This window comes from Thermobia domestica, chromosome 5 (assembly GCF_964235325.1).
Source record: "Thermobia domestica chromosome 5, izTheDome1.hap1.1, whole genome shotgun sequence".
Taxonomy (NCBI): Eukaryota; Metazoa; Arthropoda; class Insecta; order Zygentoma; family Lepismatidae; genus Thermobia; species Thermobia domestica.
The window spans coordinates 175209596-175214908 of NC_137458.1; the positions used below are offsets into that span (position 1 = coordinate 175209596).

Below are 5313 nucleotides of genomic sequence, written 5' to 3' on the forward strand. Positions count from 1 at the left end.
CAAGCAAACATCTTCACAAAATGGCTCCTCCATTTCGTAGAGAAGGTTGTCCCAACAGGAAGCTCATCAGTTTTACTTATTTTGGATGGACATTACAGCCATGTTCGGAACATGGAGGTCATTGATATAGCAAGAGATAATCACGTGACCACAATTTCGCTACCTCCTTACTCCATTCATAAGCTTCAACCCCTGGACAAAACTTTCATGAGACCTCTGAAGGCCTACTATAGTGAGGAGCTTAGAATGTGGATCCGTCAGCATCAAAGGCCAATCACTCCGTATGACATGATGGAATCTTTTGGTAGAGCGTATTTGAAGGTACAATCAGGTGAGATAACAGTGAACAGCTTCAAGATAACTGGGATTTATCCTCTAAACAAAAATATCTTTACAGACGTTGACTTCATTGCAGCCAAAGAATGTCAAGGAATGCCACAGACTGAGGCAATTGCAGAAATCTCAACTGGAATAGAATCTGTTGAATTACCTAGGCCAAGTAACCAGCAAGTTGAACCATCATCTTCGAATTCTTTCTCTGGATTGAAGAAACCTACCTTTGGATCGAAGACACAGCTACCTTCTGTCACTTCGCACCGTAAGTGACAAAACATGCTCTGGCACGTCGTCCGTAGGTCTTGTGACAACTTTCGACATTTCAACACTTCCTGCAATTAAGAAGAAGGTTAGTAATCGAGGTCCGAAGGCTGCAGACGCCTCCTGTATAACAGGTTCTCCATATAAAGGTGCTTTGTCCGCCTCGATAGCAAAATCAACAACGAAAGGAAAACAAGTAAAAAGGCATTTGGATTTTGAAAACTCTAAGGAAAACATAGAAAAGGGCAGTGAAAATTTGAGAAAGCAAAGTTGTTCCAGGAAAGCAGACGGGGGAAACGAAGAAGAGTAGAAAAAATTCAGAAGTGCGAAAGAAGAAAGATAAAAACCAGGAGTGTAGTGATTCAGAAGATGAAGATTGTTTTGCTGTCAAATTAATTGCCAGCGGGAAAAGTGATATTGAACTCCCGATAGGACAGAATTCCAGAAGAGAACGATGCAAACTGCATGTTTTGTGATACAAAATTTTCAGAGAACCGTCCTAACGAATTGTGGGTTATGTGCCAAATGTGTTTGATATGGGCACACACTGAATGTGTGGGTGCCAATGCTGACATATACATATGTGATTTTTGCAAGTAGGATGTTCATTTGCATTTGGATTAATCTTACTGTTTGATTTGTATTCTTTTAAGGTCTATGTATTTATTTTCGATTTTTTAAAACTGGGGCCCATATTTAGACCAGTTTTTAAAAACAAATTTTGGAGCTCCTAAAAAAAAATTCAGTTTTTTGCAAAGAAATATGTACTTTTTATTTACTTTATAATATTTGTAGAAAAGAGTAATCTTTGAAATATATTATTGAACATTGAAACTTTCAGTTATATAAATTGTTTGAAAATGAGAACGAAAATAAAAGTGGTAGCCCATATTTAAACCTTTTCCTCTAGTGGTGCGTTTGTTCCAATGTAGCCAGCAAGAGGGAAATAATAGAGGGGAAAAGGGTAATTTTCTTAATTTTTCACCTAAAATCGGGAATTAATTTTTTGGCTGGAAATGCTGCCACCAAACACTCAAACTATCTGAAAATAAACCTTGGTACCACACTACTATATCCTACAAGTATCATGGTGATATCTAACGAAGTAAGCATGAACTAAAAAAATACCTCCACCTCAGAAATTCACCATTTTCTTACCATTTACAGAACATGGTTTATTAAATCTCAATTGTACTTCTCCTAATTATTATTCTACTGAAACTTTTTATAGTGTGCTGTGTGGGCTAAGGACGAGGCTTTCAGACAATGGTACGTTTGTTCGAATGTAACCAACAAGAGGGAAATAATAGATACAAAAAGGGAATTTTTCAAAAAATTTCCCCTAAAGTCGGGAATTAAAAATTTCTGTAGCTGGCAACACTGCTACCAGACACAAAAGCTATCTTAAAATAAACTTTGGTACCCTCCTAATATATCCTACAAGTATCGTGACGATATTTAATAAAGTAAGCATGTCATTAAAAATGTCTCATTCTTTCTTTTGAAAAAAGTCACAGTTATCTTCCCACTTAGAGAACAAGATCTACTGTAAACCCAACTGTACTTCCCTCAATTATCCTATTGAAACTTCCTATAGTGTGTTGTGTAGGGCAAAGACGAAACCTTCAGACACTTGTATGTTTGCCCCGATGTAGACAACAGGAGGGAAATAATGGAGACAAAACGGATTTTTTCCAAAATTTCTTCTAAAATCGGGAATTAAAATTTTCTGCAGCTGGCAACACTGCTACCAGACACAAAAGCTATCTTAAAATAAACATTGGTACACCACTAATATATTCTACAAGTATCACGGCGATATTTAAGAAACAAAGCTTCTAATTACAAAAAATAGATTACGGTAAACAGAAAAGTAGGGAAAAACTAGAAAATCAAGGGTTAGAACCTAAATACGAATTTTTTGTGCACCCCCTAATTATTGTCCGTTCACTGTAGCTTGGCGCTGTGTTTTGACACAAAACCTGGCCAGCGAATCTTAGCAGTCCTTCCCCTACTTTCCCCTTATAGCAGTTGTAACAGTGGAACTAACTCATCAATTTTAGCACTAGTATGGTTTGGTATTTGCAAGTTGCGTAAATTTCGAAAGAGTTTACTTCTTCTCTAATCAGGACCGTAACTTGTGTGGGACAGGGGAGGGGCAACTTCCCCCCAGGGAGGTTCCCCGCCGTTCGAAGGGGCCCATTTGGAGACGAAATTTTCTTAATCCATATACAATACGAACATGAAATTATGAATGAAGCATTAAACAGTTTCACTACATTACTTAAAGCAGCGCACAAAAGGTAAATAAAACAAAAGTGAGCCTTGTGCCCACTTCAGTAAAAAACGTCTATTATTAGTGGCCCTAGAAATAACATTTATTCGTATGGCTTTGAGATTTGTCAATGTTGTCCCCTTAATTAATTTGTCATGTATGGAATGGGCCCAAGGGCGTAAGTAACGGCCCCGCAGACCTTGCCGTGAGGGAGGGCCGACAGGCTCCGGGTGGCATAAATAGTAAGAAAAAGTTAGAAAGAGGGGGGGGGGCCAAGAATGAGAAAAACAACTTTTTCTAGGAGGCCCAGATACACATATTAATGCTTGCCCCCCAGAAAAAAAAAATATAAGTTACGGCGCTGTCTCTAATGTGAATTTATTGGTACATTTCTGCTAATAGTTAACTATATCAGGTTGGTCTCTTTAAACCTTGGGCCGTGGAGAGAAACAATATTACAGAAGGATAGTATTCATATTTTAAGAAGGTGGGGAAAGGAGAGCAAGGATGAGAAAGATGAGAAGAAAGAAAGAAAGAGAATGAAAGAAACACTTCTACATTTACTTCATAATGAATTTAAACACACATAAACGAAAAAGGGATGTCGGAACCCACCACCATAATATTTGTGGAAGTATTGACAACATAATATTCTGAAGGAATATATTTCCCGCCAATTCTGGGGCCTCGGTGTTTGGCCCAATTCTGGCCTTGCAGCAGTGGCGGATCCAGGGGGGCGATCATGGCGATTGCCCCCAGGAAAGGAACCTTTCTCATTTTATATATTTAAATAAAACCCAATCCCAGAGTTTGGAGCTCTTAAAAATAGCTCTAAGTAGCAGTATTAAAACCCACCGCCCTCAAGAAGTCCGTCCTGGATCCGCCCCTGCCTTACAGAAGCTACTATCTAGTCATTCACCTCGTGGGACTGAGGAAAACCTTAATAAGGAATACCGGCCAGAGCCGCGTTCATGCCCACGCTCGATCTACCTATTTTAATGCCTTTTTTCGTGTTGCACAGTGTCTGGTAAGGGCACCCAAACAGGGCAAATGTGTACAGCTTTAAAATGTTTAAATGTTAAAATTCGCTTTATACTGTACTTTGAACACTTAATTCAATGTGTATTATATTCTTCTTACAGCAGCATGGTTTATTTCCTAATACTTTAAGTCTATGGTTGTTAGTATTTATAATTATTGCATCATACTAATCCTTCTCAAAGCTCGTTCAATTAGTATGAAATTCTACACTTAGCAGTTTGCAACATTGCAAACCTTCACCAACAGGCAATATGTGGGGAGAATATTTCCACCTATACTCGCATCGAAATTCCCAGCCCTTGTTTACAATCAGTACATGTTTCTGTCGCCTTATCATGAAAACAACGCTGTCCAGCGAACCTAACGGTCTTCGCTACCTCTGTTTATTGTTTACAACACAAACTGCCATCTTCCAATATTGCCAGGCGTACAAGGTTTTCGCACACTTTCGAACAAGAACACTTGTACAAAATTGAGTGTGCATTATATGTAAGATTGTATTACATAATAACTAACTCAATTTTTCATAACGTTAATATCTCAGTCATCTCAAAAGCAGCAATTTATGTAGTAATAGCACTTGGTCCATGACTGTGCAGAAGTAGGTACATTCGGTTCGGAGATTCATGTGCCTGGCAACCATGAATTAACCATGTAGGGGTGAGAAGCAAGGTTTTGACGCTCGCACTACAATTGTTGTTTGTAAACAATCTTCCATCCTAGAGTGAACAGACAATACCCCATAGTGATGATCGGTACCCACTATTGTTCAGTAAGGACCAATGTTCGACTGGCTTAAGTTGACTTGTGCTCGGACGTATAAGTACGGATTTATAAACAAAAATTTCAAATTTTTTGCCCAAATTTAGGGAAACTTTAATTTCCTCCAGTTGTTATCACTGCCCGCAGGCCCGCCCAATTGATGTCAACAATTAGGAATTCATCCGAAGTATCTACCTGACAAATCTTAAGGAGATCTCTGTACAATTAAGGAAGCTACAGGGAAAATATTAAAAAAAGACAATTCGAAATTCAATTGAGGACAATACTTTCACGAAAAAACAAGTTTTTATTTATACTTCTATTTCTTGGTTGATATTGGTGAAATACTGCTGAAACCCGGATTATTAGTAGGTATGCTACTCATATATATAGTGAAATATTTGTACCGTATCAGTATTTAGCGTTTAATTTATGTTGCCTTTTACGCTGATTACACCCACATAAAAATACTTCAAACTTAAATAGACGTTAGATACATTACAAATGACTATTTGAAAAAAAAAATTAGAAAAAAAACGAGAGGCAAAGTTTTTTCTAAAAAACGTACATTTCTGGTAAAAAAAAAATACGAACGTTTTTATTGTATTTACAACAGTAAGTCAAACAAGCTGCTTACC

General features: G+C 37.8%; 1 protein-coding gene across 1 annotated transcript in view; it reads right to left on the reverse strand.

The window, feature by feature from the left end:
* Positions 1-5313, reverse strand: part of LOC145686291 (32 kDa beta-galactoside-binding lectin-like) — a 164515-nt gene that overhangs the window by 157929 nt on the left and 1273 nt on the right. The gene's annotated exons all lie outside the window — the stretch shown is intronic.